Source organism: Puma concolor, chromosome B3 (assembly GCF_028749965.1).
Source record: "Puma concolor isolate L17-30 chromosome B3, mPumCon1.1.hap2, whole genome shotgun sequence".
Taxonomy (NCBI): domain Eukaryota; kingdom Metazoa; phylum Chordata; class Mammalia; order Carnivora; family Felidae; genus Puma; species Puma concolor.
In genome coordinates, this window is record NC_141672.1 from 64,978,192 (window position 1) to 64,997,218 (window position 19,027).

At 42.2% G+C, this 19,027-nt stretch overlaps 1 protein-coding gene across 3 annotated transcripts in view; it reads left to right on the plus strand.

The window, feature by feature from the left end:
- LOC147580027 (uncharacterized) overlaps positions 1-19,027 on the plus strand; it is a 228,004-nt gene that overhangs the window by 119,123 nt on the left and 89,854 nt on the right. For all 3 annotated transcript variants that reach the window (XM_086709945.1, XM_086709944.1, XM_086709947.1), the window contains one exon: positions 16,586-16,695. The gene's annotated coding sequence lies outside the window, so the exon portion shown is untranslated. The remainder of the gene's footprint in view (positions 1-16,585; positions 16,696-19,027) is intronic.

The following is a 19,027-nucleotide window of genomic DNA, read 5'->3' on the forward strand; positions in this document are numbered from 1 at the left end:
AATGAGAGACGCAGAGTAAGAAGAAAGTCTAGGTCTTTTGAGACCTAATGGAAGTGGGCTAGAATTACTTTTACGTTATTCTACTTGTCAGAAGCAATAACTAGGCCCAGCCCACATTCAAGGGGAATGGAAAAGCTCATTTCCTCTTTTGTGTCTGTCTCTCTTTTACTCTCACAAAATTGTTACACCCACACCCTTCTGACAATAGATGTGTGGGCTTTCCACCTATCAGGCAATTCTGTGACGCCAGCTGGGTGTCCTACAGAGTAACTCAGTTCTGACACTATCTACAGGCATACCTCATTTTACTGTCTTTTGCTTTATTGCACTTTGCAGATACTGCTTGCTTTTTTTTTGTTTTTTGTTTTATGGTTCTTACAAATTGAAGCGTGGTGGCAACCCTGTGTTAGCCAAGTCTATTAGCACCATTTTTCCAACAGCAGTTGCTCACTTTGTGTCTTGGTGGCACATTTTGGTATTGCAATATTTCAAACTTTTCATTATTATATTTTTATGGTGACCTGTGATCAGTGATTATGACTCACTAGAAGCTCAGATGACAGTTAGCATTTTTTCGCAATACTTTTTTATTTTTATTTTTTTTACAGTTTATTTGTTTATTTTGAGAGAGCAAGTGTGCACACAAGTGGGGGGAGGGGCAGAGAGAGAGAGAGAGAGAGAGAGAGAGAGAGAATCTCAAGCAGACTCCATGCTATTAGCATAGAGCTCAACATGGTTGGATCCCATAAACTGTGAGATCATGACCTGAACCCAAATCAAGAGTTGGACACTTAACCAACAGAGTCACCCAGGTGTCCCAGAAATAAACAAACAAACAAACAAACAAACAAAAAATATATATATAATTATTTTTTGTTTTTATTTATTTATTTATTTTTGAGAGGGAGAGCATAAGTGGGGCAGGGACAGAGAGAAAGGGGGACAGAGGATCCAAAGCAGGCTTTGCGCTAACAGGCTGATAGCACCAAGCCTGATGTGGGGCTCGAACTCACAAACTGTGAGATCACAACCTAAGCCGAAGTCAGGTGCTCAACTGAGTGTGCCACTCATGTGCCCCATATTTTTAAATTAAGGAATGTAAAAAAAAATTTAAAGGACATAATACTATTGCACACTTAATAGACTACGGTGTAGTGTAAACATAACTTTATATACACTGGGAAACCAAAAAATCCATTTGACTCACTCTATTGCAATATTTGCTTTACTGCTGTGGTTTGAAACCAAAGCCACAATATCTCCAAGGTATGCCTGTACCTGGAGATAGCTTCAGATCCCACAGGTTGAGGGCTCAGTTTCACAAGACAAAACAACCATGCTGTCAGGAGCCTATCACAAAACCTGGTTGTTACCTGTGCTTCTGAACAACTGACTGTAAATCGGAAGTTCCCACCACTCCCTCCTCTGGTTCAATTAATTTGCTAGAGAGGCTCACAGAACTCAGGAAAGCATTTATTTACTAAACTACTGGTTTGTTACAAAAGGATATAATTCAAGAACTTTTAGATGGAAGAGAGGCAGAGGCCAAGGTACGTAGGAAGAAGTGCAGAGCTTCCGTGCCCTCTCCACGGTGCCAATCTCCCAGGACCTACACATGTTCCCACACCCAGAAGTTTTCTGAACTTTATCCTCTTGGGTTTTCATGGAGGCTTCATCACATAGGCATGGTTGATTAAATCATTGGCTGTTGATGATTGAATTCTATCTCGAGCCTCTCTTTCTGGAGCTGGAGTGGGGCTGAAAGTTCCAACCCTGTAATCATATTTGGTTCCCCTGGCAACCAGTCCCCATCCTTAGGTTACTCAGGGGTTTTCTCTTAATCACCTTGTTAACATAAACTGAGGTGTGGTTGGAAGGGGTTGTTATGAATAACAAAAGACACCTTAATCACTCTTATCACTTAGGAGATTCCAAGGGTATTAGGAACTCTGTTCAGGAACACCAGGAAGACCAAAAGTATATTTCTTATTAAATTACATATAAATCACAATGTCTCTGCACTCACATGAGGAGGCAGGAATTGCTGAGAACCATTTTCTATCATATTCTCCTGTTGGCTAAACATTTACCAGAGTGATCCAGTTAAAATGTAAATCAATCACAACTCGCTTCTGCTCAAAACACTTCAATGGCTTCCCATCATTCTTAGAATCCAAAGTCCCTACCCATGCCTAAGTGATTTGGCCCTGGGTGTCTCTCTTATCTCACCTCCTTCAACTTCCTTTCCTCCATTGCTTTACTTCAGCCCTGTGTCCTTTGACATAATGTGCTGACCCACTGTGCGACTTTGCCCTTGTTCCTCTGTCCAACTACGCTGGCTTGAGGGGGTACTGGTGGTGCTGCAGACTTGGAAGGTGATCCTGAGAAGGAAAGCCGGTAACAGCAGATAAAAAAAAGGGCCAGCCAGATGTCCGAGGCCGATACTCCCTTTGCATGCTTTTGGCTTCTGTAATCTGGCTTGCCCCTTATATTAGCCGGCAGCCAGGAACCAGAAGCTTGACTGTACTAGTCCTGCCCAACCTGGAAGCACACATATATAAAGGATCGGTAAAACCCAGCAGGTGCTCAGCCTTTGGAGGTGACTCTGCTGAGCCAGCACTGGTGTGAAAGAAATATTCTTTTCTGATTCCCCAAGTGCGTGTCGCTTGTCTCTTCCTGGGGGCCGAGTATTTGCTGTAACAATGTGACCTCAAAGAACCAGCTTTCTGGGCTTGTGGAGGCAGAGGAGGAAGAGGAGTTCTACCAGATGGCATCTGGGGGTTTCACAGAAGAATCTGGAGGTGATGAGTATCAAGAGAACAATCCGACACAGTGAAAGAGGTGTGCCTTGGCTTTGACATCAGCGTGCAGAAGCTAGAGAGCCAAGGAGGAAGCACTGAGTCACTAAACCTATGAGGGGCCTCCCAAGAGCTTGAGAACTGCAAAGGTCAGCACTGTTGGCAGTTCTCCGAAGGCACTGCTATGGCTGGGACCGCAGGATGAGGGCTCTGACAGTTTGAAGTCCATGTGTCAGTCTCTGACTGAGCACACACACAAACAATACCCTTGGGTCCAGGAGAGTCAGGGAGTGGAAGAGCCCTAGTGTGAGTGGCCGCTGACCCAGGAAGAACTGCTCAGTGAGACCAAGATCACAGAGGGGCCCAATTTATCTTCATCATAAGATGACATACTGTAGCCCAACTAAAGTGAGTTGGTGAGTTGCTTTGATGAGGGAGCAAAAGGCAAGTTGATACCCTGCAAACCTACCCCCTATCCCTCTGTCCCCCTGCCCCAGGTGGGATACTGTGACATTCCTCAGGCACTCCTGGCTGCCCATGAACAAAGGAAAGGGGAACAAATGGTTGACTGATAGAGATCATAGTCATGCAAGCCTGAGTCTCCATCAGTTTCCAAATATCTTAGTAAACTACAAGAAAAAGGCAATCTTATCAATAGCCTAATCTCCAGAAACCTAAAGCCCCAACACCACCCTCCCCTCCATAGTGATATGCGGAACAAAGGCAAGAAGGAAATGGCAGGTAAAATTAAATTTCCTTATAACCTGCAGCCCACTGACAAATACTTGAGGCAGGCAGAATAAAACTTTCTCCAGGAACTCCCTACTGTCTTAATGTTAATGCTTTGCTAGGGGGAAAAATAATGATAGCTTGACAATGGCCATTGGCTCTGGACCCCCCCATCACTCTGAAACCCCACAAGCTCCTTGGAGAGTTACAACACCACAACAGCTGGAGTTGTCACACAAAGGAAACCTTATTTGCAACAAATAAGGAGATCATGGGGACTAACTTCCAAAGCCATGACTCCTCAAGCAGGGGTGAGCAGCTTTTTAAATTTAGGGTTTAGGGTGACTATTCAGAAAAGGGAGATTTTTCACTGTGGTAAAGCCTGGTGTAACACTGCACAGGCGTACTTAGAAAATGTGCCTGTAAATGCAACCTTATGTTAATGAAGCTTGTACTCTTTCTAGGGTAGAGACTTTATAATGAAACAGAGGTAATTATGGGACAAAGAGAAGGGGCTATGGGCGTGCTCTGAAAGCCAGTATAAACTGGATGGGGTCTTGGGTTTCTTATCTCGGGTAAGGAATGCAGGGTCTTGCTTACTGTTGAAATAGCACCACTGATTTATTGTCTCTGATATTCTATTTCCTGGCCTGGTGGAGACTGTTAGTTTTTGCATTCCCTTTGTTCCCTGAAAATCCTTAACGACTGTGGTTTTTGCATTTCTTTGTAATTCTGACACCTCCCAGAAAGTTCTGTAGGAAATGTGTTTGGGCAAGGAGGGCACAGATCACTGGGGGAAATAGCTGGAGGCCTAAAATGACTTCTCCTGTGTCACAAAAGCTATGTCTCACCTTTCTTTTTCTGGGGACTCCTAACTCTTTCTGCTTACAGCCTAAGTAGCTTGAGGCTGCCAGTAAGAAGCAGGTTTGCCGGAAGCAGGAGTTCCCAGGGCACATAACCACTTGTCATTCGGTGACAGTGCCCCTGGTTGGGGAGCTGGGGCCCCAAGGCAGAGAATGTCATTGGAGAAGTACTTCTTCCTGCTTCCACTGTTTCAACCTTGACCCCTGTGCTGGGACTGAGTCTGTCTTCCACATTTCTCACTGCTCATGTAATTTCATCACCTTTAGTGATGGTATGACATTTGAAGAATGGGTTCCTAAGGGTAGCCCTTCAAACTCCCCCTCCGCTGTTCTGAAGGGCCCATTGCCCAGCCCTGTACTGGTGTAACGGAACCAGCGTGAGTTTGCTTTTTGGGAGTCACAGAAACTACACCAGGTGAGTTTTCCCGCAAAGAAAACAATTGGCAGCAAATAAGGAGACCACGGGGAATGGCTTCCAAAGCCATGACTTCCTGATAGAGGGTGAATGGGTACCTTTTGTTTAGGGTTAGGATGAAAATTTATTTATTTTTTTACTTGAGAGCGAGAGAGGCAGGGGGAGGGAGCAGAGAGAGAAAGTGAATCTCAAATCACATTCAGCACAGAGCCAATGCAGGGCTCCATCCCAGCATGGGATCCTGACCTGAGTGGAAATCTAGAATGGGACACTCAACCCACTGAGCCACCCAGGTGCCCCTAGCATAAATATTTAGATAGGGAAGCCATGTTATGGAATGTAGAGGTGGGTGTAAGATCATGCAGGGGCCTTAAAGAAACATGCTTATACTCACTTGTATGATTATGTAAATGAGGCTGAGGCTCCTCCTTGGGTGGAGATTTTAGTATTATAATGAGGTAAGGGCAATTGCAGGTCGTTCCTGGGGTCACTTTGCACTCCATCTGCACAGCTGCGAGCCAGGTATTTAGCTCAAATGGGTCTGGGTGGTCTGGGCTGGCTGCAGGTCTTATCAGGGCAGTAGCCACATGAGGGGTGGTTTTGGGTTCCATCTGGCTGAGTTAAGAGGCTAGCCAGTAAGAAGAGCTTAAGGAAAAATGTAAGATGGAGGTTAGTGAGTACAAGCAGGTGGGCAGTAAAGGTCAAGTCTTGGGGTCTGGCTGATGACACTGGGAACCTGTTAGAGACACTGGGAACCTGTGCACTTGCTTGAGCCTTCAAGATCATCCTTGAGGTCTGCAGGAAGTCTGTCACTGCCCACACACTGTTGCCCATGCACTACCACGGCCCTGGTCCCTGGGCTGTCATCTCCTGAGTCCCTCCCTCCTCTGGGCTCCAGCCTTGTACCAGAACACTGTCATCAAATGAAGTGATGTCTAGTCCTGAGAGATCTCTTTCCTGCCTTGACTTTGGGGCTCTTGACATTCTCCCTCCTTTACCTGCTTCTCTTATTATTTGATCTTTGCCCAATCCTTTTCTATATTTTCTTCCTCTTTCCTCCTAGTTTCTACCGGCTTTGTGTTTTTTAATTTAATAAAATAAAATACCTCATTATGCCTGCCTCTCTTTTTCTTTCTCTTGCTTTCTTAGTCTCTCTTATTTGTTTATTATTGCGCTTTTACCCCATACAGAAGACTATTTCAAGCTGATAGAAAGTCTTTCAGAGAGGGATTCTTTTTTGTAGGGAGAGGTTCACTTGTTCACTTATATTTAATTGATTTGCATATATGGATATCTATAAATAAAATGAATGTACTTTGTCTTAGAGCAGTTTTAGGTTTAAGAGAATTGAACAAAAGTGCAGAGAGTTTCCATGTATTTCGCTTTAACACCAGCAGTTTCTCATATTGTTAGCATCTTACATTGGTGTAGTTCATTTGTTTTAACTGATGAACCAATGTTAATATATTATTGGCCGAAGTCCGTAATTTACATTACAGTTCACTCTTTGTATTGTGTTGTTCTATAGGTTTTGCCAAATTCTTAAAAAAAATTTTTTTTAGGGGCGCCTGGGTGGCGCAGTTGGTTAAGCGTCCGACTTCAGCCAGGTCACGATCTCGCGGTCCGTGAGTTCGAGCCCCGCATCAGGCTCTGGGCTGATGACTCAGAGCCTGGAGCCTGTTTCCGATTCTGTGTCTCCCTCTCTCTCTGCCCCTCCCCCGTTCATGCTCTGTCTCTCTCTGTCCCAAAAATAAATAAACGTTGAAAAAAAAAATAAAAAAAAAATAAATAAAAAAAATTTTTTTTAATGTTTGTTTATTTTGGTGAGACAGAGAGAGAGAGAGGGAGGGGCAGAGAGAGGGACACAGAATCTGAAGTAGGCTCCAGGCTCTGAGCTGTCAGCATAGAGCCCTATGAGGGGCTTAAACTCATGAGCTGTGAGATCATGACCTGAGGCTTAACCAACTGAGACACCCAGGTGCCCCTTTGCTAAACTCTTGATGTTATGTATCTAGCATTACAGTATCATACAGAATAGTTTCAATGCCCTGAAAAATCACCTGTTATCTACCTATTTGCCACTCCTTTCCTCCTCTCAACCCCTGGTAATAAGTCATATATATAAATATATCTCATATATAAAATCTATCAATCTATAAAGGAATGCTGTCTATTGGAATCATGATTTTCAAGCTGACTTCTTTCACTGAGGAATATGCATTTAAGCTTTCTGTATGTTATTTTGTGGCTTGAGGACTCCTATCTTTTTATCCCCGAAATAATATCCCATTGAATAGATGTACCACAGTTTGTTTATCCATTTACCCATTGAAGGACATCTTGGTTACTTCCAATATTGGGGAATTATGAATAAAGCTGATATAACATTTATGTGCAGGTTTTTTTTTTTAAAGATTTTATTTTTTAAGTAATCTCTACACCCAACATGGGGCTCAAGTTTATAATCCCGAGATCCAGATTCACATGCTTTACTGACTGAGCAAGCCAGCCACCCCTATGCGCAGGTTTTTGTAGACATAAGAGTATAAGCTATTTGGGGAGCCTCGGTGGCTCAGTCAGTTAAGCATCCAGCTCTTGGTTTCAGCTCAGGTCACTATCTCAGGGTTATGAGATTGAGCACACGTCTGGCTCTGGGCTGGGCATGGGGCCTGCTTAAGATTTTCTCTCTCCTTCTCCCTCTGCCCCCCACTTCGCTCAAACATATGTCAATTTTGGTGGTGGTTACACAACTATTTATATTTGTCAAAACTCATGGTACTGTATACCTAAAAATGGTGAATTTTATTACACAGAAAGTATATTTCAATAAGCCTGCATTTTAAAGAAGTTAATTATGACCTCTCCACAACCAAATGATGTTTGCAAAAAATTTTAACACTTGTGGAGAAAATTAAGTATATGAATCAGGGTAAAAAAAAAGACTGTACCTAAAATAATAAATATACTAATTCTTGTTGTCTTGGGGTGGTGGGATCATGAGTGGTTATTTTTATTTTTATCTTTATTTTTGTGATGTTCTCTCTAATAAACACATCATACTTTAGCTATAAGAATAATAAATATTTCTACTAAAAATATTTATATAAAAATTGAACATATGGTTCCATTTTTGAGGATGTGAAATGCACAGAAAAAAAAACTGGAGAGAATACTAGAATAGCAAAAATGATTTTAATTTGGGATATTATTTTTTCCTTTCTCTTTTATACACCTAGCGGGTTAAAAAAACTTAAAATTTAAAAGGATTAAATTTCTACATTAAGCATCTGCTACATTTATAATAATAAAAATACCCCCCAAAATTTGGTGCCTTTACACACTTGATAGGTAAAAAATTCACTTCATTTTCCAGCTGGCTAATTCTTTTGACGTGCAGGAGAAACGTGATCGCTAGATGTGGGGGAGATGGAGGAGACGGTGCATTTGGAAGCTGTAGGCTCATGCTCTGGACTGTAGCAGGCTGCTCTACTAATTTGGCAGGGCGTCCTGCGAGGTCATTTCTACCTCAATACCTACTGATGACTGATGTCAGTTATCAGAGAGGAGTTGGGAGAGAGGAGTTGGGCGCCCTCCTCCAAAGACTGCCACTGGGTTTTGTCTGAACTCTGCCTTGATATCACAGGATGGCCAGGGTGCTGTGTGTTGGCAGTATTTTCTGTTCTGGAAACCAAGATGCAACAAGTCCTGGGGACTGACTGAGACCATGCAACTCATAAGGGGCAAGATGGGATTCTCTCATCCCTCCCTTTTTCTTTCTTATCCCCCGCTCCTTGCCTTCTCATGGTAGGGAGGAGACCTTTGGCAAGACAAAGGAAGGGAGACTACAGAGATTTTGTTGGAATAGTGCTGTGACAAGTAAGTTTGTGAGCCGAGGGAAATTTTACATCCCCTCTCATGCTGGAAGTACTTGTTCCCCTTGGCCCTGAGAGGCCTCCACAGGTCCCCTGAGTCCAAGAGACCCTTGACTGGAGAGGAAAACAGTTCTTGGAAGAGACCCTTTATATGGCTTATTCAAGTCAGTAAGCTGGTTCTGCATATTTGTTTCGCATAAAGATGTGTAATAGCATTGTGTTTGAAGCTACCAGGAAGACTGGGGAGTGGAAACACTGCTGCGTGTGTATTCTTTTTTCTTGCCTACAGATTTTCCTAAACAGCAGAGCCTTACTTAAAATGTTGAGTCTGTGGTTTTTATTTACTCAATATAGTGTTTTCCAAATTGTGGTATTTGTACCAGTGGGATGATTTCAGGTGGTACCTGGATGAGCATTTTTTATTTTAGTAGTGATGTGTTGGTTATAATTAGTAAAAAATATAACCAGTGTAACAAAACCCACAATTTTGTAGGTATTATTGCATATGCAGCCTCATAAATTTTTAAAAAGTGAGAAATACTAATAGAACACTCAGGAAATCGGTAGAGCAAGGATTGGAATTGAAGTATGTGAAATGCGGTGCTATTGGATGTGGCCAATATTAGCAAGAGAAAGGCCTGTTTGCTTTGTAGATGTTGTATTCTTTCTTTCTTTTTCTTTTTCTTTTTTTTTTAAGAGAGCACATACTCATGGGCATGAGTCGGGGAGAGGGGCAGAGGTAGAGAGAAAATCTTAAGCAGGCTCTATACTCTGCTGAGCTTGATCCCACAACCCGGGATCATGACCTGAGCTGAAATCAAGAGTCGGAGGCTCATCCAACTGAGCCACCCAGGTGCCCCTGTAGATATTTTATTCTGAAGAATATCTAATAATTACTATAAAAGATCTAAGGCACCTGGGTGGCTTAGTCCGTTAAGCATCCGACTCTTGATTTCAGCTCAGGTCATGATCTCACAGTTGGTGAGTTCGAGCCTGCCTCTGTGCTGACATCAGGGAACCTGCTTGGGATTCTGTCCCTCCCTCTTTCTCTCTCTGCCCCACTCCTGTGTGCATTCCTGTGTGTGTGTGTGTGTGTGTGTGTGTGTGCGCACATGTGCACTCTCTTTCTCAAAAATAAATAAACAAACAAATAAATAAATAACCACCAACAACAAAAAAGATCTAAAACTTCCTCACGACCTGATGCTCCTTGCCTGGATAGAGTCAGGAGTTCCACTCACAGCTTTAGTTTTCATTAAGTTGGCTCTGGGGCCCTCGGGGCAGAACTGAGAGGTGGGAGAGCTTGAGGGCATCCAACTGGGAAGACAAGAGGGGTGGAGACCAGAGAGAGATGGATCCCTTGCCATCTAAGGTGGATGGATGCTGAATAAATATACAGGTAACTTGATGGGGTGGTAATTTGTGGTACCATCTGTTCTCCATGTGGGAGAGAGATTAGTAACAGGAATATATTCTGTTAATAGACTAAACCTATCGTCAGCTATGGGTAACTGTTCAATCCCAGTGGGGACCCTCTGAGGTATTACATAGAAGAGCTGGACCCTGCAGCTGTAGGAGAACAGAGAAGGGGACCCAAAGAAAGTGGGGCAATAAGAGCATTTGCTACAATATCTCATCCTAGGACCTCAGCCCAAAGTCTCCAGACAGGTCATCTTACTCCTGTGTCCTGTGGTCATGTGTCTACATCTATTTCACATTGTGGAGCAAATATACAACGCTATACGATGTGGACATTAAGCAGCAATGTGTATGCAAACTTTGTGTTGGAAAAAGAGATTAACCATATGTTAAGGAAAAAAGGCAGTTAATAAAACTGTGTGTAAAGTATAATCCCATTTTTTTTGTGTGTGAAGAAAATGCATTTATGTACATAGAAAAAAATCTGGAAGGAGATACATAAACATGTTTATGATGATTATCACATGGTAACGGGATTGTGGATGATTTTATTTTTCTTCACTAATTTTCAAAATAATGAACATGTATCACTTGTGTAATTTTTTTAAAGATCAGAAAGTTTTCTCTTTATTCACTTGCAATGTATGCCCTCAAAGGGATCGTCTGTATAATTCTGGTAACCTTGGTTTTATGTATGTTCCTTGAATGGGACACAGGCCAGAGTCAGGGTTTCCAGCTGTCTGTGGGAAAGTGGTTAAGCCCTGAAGGTTTCTGTGGCAAACAGAATTATTCTATTGAGTATTTTTTTGGGGTGTGTGTGTGTGTGGATAACTTAAAAAAGATAACTTTTCAACAATATCAGTCATAGAATATATACATATATAACATATTTTCAGTTTAGGTATTGTTGATGATTAACTGTAAACATGTGTCTTCTTTTTTATAATTTTTTTTTTTTAACGTTTATTTATTTTTTTGGGACAGAGAGAGACAGAGCATGAACGGGGGAGGGGCAGAGAGAGAGGGAGACACAGAATCGGAAACAGGCTCCAGGCTCTGAGCCATCAGCCCAGAGCCCGACGCGGGGCTCGAACTCACGGACCGCGAGATCGTGACTTGGCTGAAGTCGGACGCTTAACCGACTGCGCCACCCAGGCGCCCCTAAACATGTGTCTTCTAATAAACATCTGATATTCAGTTTAATGAAGCAAATCTTTCATGCAGCACCTTTTACTACTACTGGTGCAGACGCTATTTTTTGCAATGCTTTAAAATTATTTTCCATTAATAAAATGAACATTGGCAGAGAATTCTGTTGTATTAGGCATTAAATCTTATCAAGCCAACTTAACCTATACAAAAAACTGAGTTATCAAATAATAATTTAGATTTCTAGTAATTATCAATATTCAAACTAATTTGCAAATATGACCAAATCATATGGCCAGAAGGGGATCAGATAACATGAACCCCAGAAATAAATCCACTCAATAAATATATATGAGACACTAACAGTGCTTGTAATGGAAAGTTACCAGGGCTGAATCAGGACTTACTGGTTTCTAATCCCAGTTCTCTCAGAATGGCTGTGGGACTTTGGCAAGTTGCTTGGTCTCTCTGGGTGTCTCTTTTCTTGTTTGGAAAATCAAATGCATTTATTATGTGTAGAATTTTGTGCTCTGAATATCGCCCAAAATGCTTTCAAGGAAGTTACAGTATAGAAGGAGTAATGACAAATATGCAATTATCTACAATACAAAGGCAGCCCCTGGCTCTTGCCTTTTAGATCAGCTAAAGGCAAGTGGTTGTTAAGGGCAGAAACTGGGAGATTAGCTGGATTCATATCCCCCCTCTGACACGTGCCAGCAGGGAGACCTGTGTAAGCTACATTACCTCGTAAAGCCTCAGTTTTCTAACCTGTACATTGGGAACGTCTCATAGGGTAGCTGTGGAGAGTCAATGAGCTAATGTATTTATAAACAAACACTTGGCACAGAGGTGGGCTCATTGCAGGTATTCATAAATGTTAGTTGTTATTATTATTATTATTAATGTTTCTCCCAATTGGGATAATTATGCTGGAAGGAAAATTTAAAGTGTTTTTTGGAAATTGAGCTAAGTGTTTTTAAAAAATTAAAACAACTTTAAGGGTACCATTAGCAATACATATTCACTGCACACAAATAAGGATAAAAAAATAAAGTAAAATAATAAAAAATACACGTGGGGCACCTGTGTGGCTTAGTCGGTTGGTCATCTGACTCTTGATTTCGGCTCAGGTCATGATCTCACAGTTCATGGGTTTGAGCCCTGTGTCGGGTCTGTGCTGGCAGCACAGAGTCTGCTTGGGATTCTTTCTCTCTCTCTGTCCCTCTTCTGTTCGTTCTCTCTCTCTCTCTCTCTCTCTCAAAATAAATAAACGTTAAAAAAAGAAAAAGAAAAAAATGCATGTACTTAGCAGATAGATGGGACGTTGGTAGGCAGAGAAGACGAGAAAGCATTTTAGGCAGAGGAGCAAGACAGGGAGGTGAACCTGCTCTGAAGTGGCACTTGGTTAGATGGGAAGAAGCAGAGAGTCCTTTTGGGGAGTGGTCAGAGATAAAGTTGGGTCAAATATCGGAGGGCCTGAATTCTGGTCTTTGTACTGCAAGCTAATGGGAAGCCAATGACAATGGTTAGGCAAGAGGTACTTGTTGAAGGAAATGTTCTGGGAACAGAAAATGCTTTTTTTAAAAAAAATATTTATTTTGAGAGAGAGAGAGAGTGCACACATGCATGAGTAGGGGAAGGACAGAGAAAGAGGGAGAGAGAGAATCCCAAGTAAGCTTCATGCTGTCAGCACAGGACTCTGGGGTTTGAACTCATGAACCATGAGATCATGACCTGAGCCAAAACCAAGAGTCAGACGCTTAACCAACTGAGCCACCCATGTGCCTCAGGAATAGAAAATGCTTTCAAAGGGGCGTCTGGGTGGCTCAGTTGGTTGAGTGTCTGACTTTGGCTCAGGTCATGGTCTTGCAGTTTGTGAGTTGGAGCCCTGCGTCAGGCTCTGTGCTAACAAACAGCTCAGAGCCTGGAGGCTGCTTCAGATTCTGTATCTCTCTCTCTCTCTCTCTCTACCCCTCCCCTGCTCATGCTCTACCTTTCTTTGTCTCTCAAAAATAAATAAATGTTAAAAAAAAATTAAAAAAGAAAGAAAATGCTTTTAAAAAGATAGGCTTTTCTGCAAAAAGACTCCCCCACCCCCACCCCATACATGACAAATGGGCCCAGACTCCAGAAAGCTCATTTTGCTTATACCACCTTCCTCCTGTCAGTTACTGAGACCTCAAAGCAAAGATACAACCTAATCTTGCAAATGCAGTGACCCTAATATCTTATAGGCCGGCTGGATTTTCTTGAGGCAGTAGTTGTGGGTAAAGCTTTGCTTGGTAACAGTTCTGCTGTCTCTCTGTAAACATAGAAGGAACACTTCTGTATAAACTCAAGGGAGTATGCATAATTCCAAACTCTATAAAGAAGCACTTCTGTTCTTCTCTTAAGGAGATACTTGAATTCATCAGAATTCCTCTTGGGAATGCACAATGTTTGCTTGTTTGGGATAAACACATTGATAAGACATTTGGGAGGAGGAAGGAGACCCCCAAGGACAAAAGCAATCATCAATCTAACTTCTAAGAAGTGCGGATCCTGTTCCAAGTCTAGACAAATTAATTTGGAGTAAGAGATGAGACAGAACTGGAGTTGCTCGGTACAATAAAAGGGCAAGGAATTGAGAGTTGGGGGTGGTGCTGGGGACAAGAGGAGCCAGGAAAATGGGACCTGTGTGGAAAAGGAGCAAGAGAAACTCCCAGAGCTTCCAAAGCAGAAGAAAGATCTTGAGAAGTGAAAGTGTTGTGTTGTTTGTTCCGGGGTGAGTGATGCCACCTTCCTTTTCCATCTTCTCCTGCAAAGTGTTAGCCGAGTCTGTGCTGCTCACTTAGTTTTAGCGTGTGTGTATTCTTTCTGGGGCAACTCAAACAGATGTCCAGGTTTGTACCGGTGAAGACGGATACCACTGAGACAGACTCCGGAACAAAAGGCAAAGGTGTAGGTGACATTAGAAATGCAGGCATTGCTCTGCTGTGAATGCTTCATCTGCTTTCATTGCTGACAGTGTTTATTCGCTGAATGCGCGCGTGTGCGCACACACACATATTTATTTTTTTAAATCTTTTGTGAAAATTTGGAAACTCAGCAAAAGTAGTATCAACTGAGTTATCTCAGGCCCACTGAGGTTGAAGTTGCTTGCCATAAATAGCCCGAGTGGGTCATTCTTCAGGCTTAGTTCTGACCTGACCTAAACTCTGAAAAACATCTTTACAAAGAAGTCTAAAAGCACACCGTTTCATTAATTCACCCTCGGTTTGTCAATGAGTCATTTCCCCCAAATCAGAACAAAGAACATCCCACATCAGAGTAAGGACAGGGCAACCTTTTGTGGGTAGTTTTGAAATACCTGAGAGCCAAGGCCACGACAAAGCATGTTTGTCTATGACAACTTACTTTGTCTCTCTTCTCATGATGTTGCCCATTAGCTAACAGCCATGCTTTCTTCCGGGGTCATCCTGATGTTATCTCCTCACTGCTGTGGAGTTTTCTCTGAATCTCTCCCAAGAGAAAACCATCGTTCTCTTTTCAGCATTTCCCTGGTGCTTAGTGCACATCTCTTGTAGCCCTTATCACGTTGTTTCATGTTTATTTGCCCATGGTCACTCTCCCCTGCTAGGCACAGCTGTCCCCTTCTGTAACCCACCATGTGTCTCCTGGAGAGGAAGCTGGGCTCTTCCTGTGGCTATTCTGTGAAGTTCTTTTCCAAAAGTCCACAGCACAAGTGGAGTCCATTTTAAGGAGATGCCCTGTAGGCTCCTGGATAATGCAAAGACCGTGACATGCAGAAAATAATTTACTTAACTCCTTAGCAGGTCAGGACCCAGGTTTCCTACAGTTCACTGCCTTGCTCCCAGGCCCTTCTGAGGCTAGGGTCAACTAAACTTCCTGTTATTCATGCTCACACCGGACATGCCTCAGGCCTCACTATTCCTCCGAGTCTGGGCCATACTCACTATTAGACCTATGGGTGGTGGTAGCCTAGCTTTACCAGCAGATGAGCCATCTGTACAGTTGCACAAGGTCTCACCCTTAGAATCATTGTACAGGTAGTTTAATGCTCTGCTGTTGCCATCTTGAAGTTCTTTTTTGTTTTTTTTTAATGCTTATTTAAATGTTTATTATTTTGAGAGAGAGAGAGAGAGAGAGAGAGAGAGATTGGGAGGGCCGGCAAATATGAGCAGGGGAGGGACAGAAAGAGAGGGAGACAGAGAATCCCAAGCAGGCTCCTCACTGTCAACACAGAGCCTGATGTGGGGCTCTTATCTCATGACCTGAGCCAAAATCATGACCTGGGGTGAAATCAAGAGTTGGATGCTTAACAACCGAGACACCCAGGTACCCTGTGCCATCTTGAAGTTCTTAATAATTACTGAACAAGGGGCTCCACATTTTCACTTTGGCTCTGAGCTATACAAATGATATAGTCAGTCTGGGGATACTCTTTCCTCACCTTTTTAAATTTTTTTAAAAATTTTTTTAATGTTTATTTATTTTTGACAGAAAGAGAGTGAGTGAGTGAGAGAGAGAGAGAGAGAGAGAGAGAGACAGAGCATGAGTGGGGGAGGGGCAGAGAGAGAGGGAGGTACAGAATTCGAAACAGGCTCCAGGCTCCCAGCTGTCAGCACAGAGCCCGACACAGGGTTTGAACTCACAGACAGTGAGATCATGACCTGATCTGAAGTCAGATGCTCAACTGACTGAGCCACCCAGGCGCCCCTTTCCTCACCCTTTTTGAGGCTTCTTCCCAAAGTTCTTGTTTTCTGCTGTTGTGTTGATGTCTTCTCAAGCCAATCAACAATATAAATGATGAGTCCCATCAAGGGGAACCCTCACCCTTACCTATAGGGCAAGGCTTGGCCCTATGGTCCCCATAAGATATCTTATAAAACATTAATATTAGATATTTCTAAACCTAGTTATTTTAAGTGTTCAAGTGTTCCTAGAGTCCATTCTAATCTACAGTCATGCTGTTACAGATGCTAATGCTATTTGTGTCAGTTTTTTACTAAGTTATCTTCAAGGTTAGAAACACCTGAAAATTAAACTTAGGAAATGTAAGAAGGCCCTTAGGAAATGTAGAAGCCCTTGATTGTATTACTAGAGTGATTCAGAATTTTCATTCATTTAAATCCTGACTGTCTAGAGTAGTGCTGGGAGGTACTTGATAGTTCTAAGTCCAGTGGTTTTCAAGCTGGGCCTGGTGGGGTTCTAAGAATTCTATGAGGAATACATATGGGGCCACTGTGGGGACAAGGTGGATGCCATATAGCTAAGGCTTAGGTTCTCCCATTTTGGCTTCAGGGTCACTCTGATCTCTCTCTCTCTCTCTTTTTTTAGGTAGGCTTCACGCCCAGCACAGAGCCCAACTTGGAGCTTGAACTCAAGACGCTGAGATCAAGACCTGAGCTGAGATCAAGAGTCGAATGCTTAACTGCTGAGCCACCCAGGTGCCCCTGACTTTTTCTCTTTTATATTTGAGTTCTGCTGCTAAAAAGAAATCTTGAAAAGTACTGATCTAGTTCATCTCACTCCACTGTTGGGGGAAAGAAGAAGCCACCAGAATTTAGAGAGATTTAGTGGATTGCCCTAGCTAACCCAGTTTATTAAATGGCAGAGCTAGACCTCAAGTTTGACCTCTTGACTCCCAGTGATACTTTGGCATTTAATATTGTAGTTGTGTACAGACTGGTTAAATAATTTCACTGGAATGTGGTTTTATAGAAGCCAAAGGAACATGTTTGCTTGGCTTATATTTCCAGGAAAACCTGAATTCATTCCCGGAGGTGCCACCTCTCACCCCATCTGGACATCTCATAAATCTGTACAGTTGTTTGCAAGAGGACTTGGCAAGAGAGGGTAGAAGGTGGAGACCAACGAGATATCACTGCTGGAAAAATAAGTGCATGTTTCTGAGTAGGTAGCCATGGAAGAAGAAATATGAGTGCCCAGTAAATTTACGGAAAACATGCTCAATTTCACTGGTAGTCAAAGGCCTGTGAATTACAACAATCTGTTGTATAATGGATTGATGAAGATGAAAAATATTGAGAGCAGTTGGCTAGGAGGGGAAAAATAAGCACTCTTATATATACTCTGTTGGTGGGAGTTGAGGGCAATTTTGGAATACCTTTTGAGATTTTAAATTGACTTCTTTCTTGATCTGAGAATCTTGGAATTTGCCCTATAGTAGTGCTCAAAAACTAGCACAAAGTTTATTTGTATAAGGATATTGACTATATCTGTAATGGTTTGGGACAGAGAGGGCAGAGGCATCCTTTTTCCAGGCTTCATATTTACATTTGTGGAACATTTGTGTCTAACATTTGTGTCCTTTTGCCCCATCTCTTCACCCCTTAACCCTGGGCAGGAGAAGCTGCTCTTGTTTGTATGGTTGGGACAAAGAGCTGAGCACTTTCTGTTTGGCCCCTCCCTCCCCCTCTCCTTGATTGGATTCCCCTGCCTTCAGTGAAGGTGTACTCTTAACAGCTCTTGATTATGGGGTGACCTCTGGCCCTTTGGGGTAACCTGCAGTTTTAGGGTTTAAGTTAAATTCTGGTGGTGGTGGTGGGGATCTTACTAGCAAACTCATTTGTCTCCCACACTTAAGCCATGTTCTCTAGAATCTGCTTAAATCAGTAATGAAACTGATAGTTGATTTCTGTATCTGAATCGTGTGTCTTTATCTTTTAATTACTCTGAAATCCAAAAGGAAAATGAAGAGTATTATTGATAGTCCCTTCAAACTCAGTAATAGAAATTCTAAGCAACCATAATGTCCATTAAATAAATTGTGGTACTCCTAGTCAATAGAACACCATGCTGCCATTACAAGGAATGAGGTAATCTTAGATATAGACATAGAAAAATGTCTACAATATAACGCCAAGGGGGGGGGGGGGAAGGCAACTTTTGTGAGAGCTTACATAGTTAAAGCTTATGTTTTTTTAAAAAAAGTTTGTATATGCCCTGGCAGAATGAGAAAATGCACACTGATCCATTGATAGTGTTTACTTCCAAGAACTGGTGTGGTGGGGAGTTTTTATTTCTAGAATATATTCTGTTTTGCTTGAATTTTTTTCCTTGCCCACAAAGAACAAGAGTTGCTTTTGTAAAAATAATAAAATCAATTTTATTACTCTAACAGAAAAGGTTGTGATTGCTTTGTTACTGGTGAGATTAGATGGTCTAGTTATTAGAGATTATACTTAATTCTACAATCCCCCCCCACCCTGGCTACAAAGATAAATGAGGGCTTTGGAGATGGGTTGAATTCATGGCTGTTAGGCTAGAAAATGATACTTGGCCATATTTACCCTGGGTACTATATTTTTAATTTTTTTTGACATTTATTTATTTTTGAGAGACAGAGAGAGATAGAGCATGAGTGTGGAGGAGCAGAGAGAGAGGGAGACACAGAATCCGAAGCAGGCTCCAGGCTCTGAGCTGTCAGCACACAGAACCTGACGTGGGGCTCGAACTCACAGACCATGAGATCATGACCTGAGCTGAAGTCAGAAGCTTAATAGACTGAGCCCTACCCTGGGTACTATTTTTGAATTGATATATAATTTCTTAGTTTAATTCTCTGATCTCATAGGAGTCTTTATTGTTTGTCTTTTTTCCTTCTGATAATAAAAGCAATATAAACTGATTGTATAAAATTTGGAAAATATAGAAAAACACAAAGATGCAAAGGGATAAATGGCTTATGATCCCATCATCTAGAAGCAAATATTCATGCCATTTTGGTTTGTCCATTTCTAGTTTTCTTCTATGCCT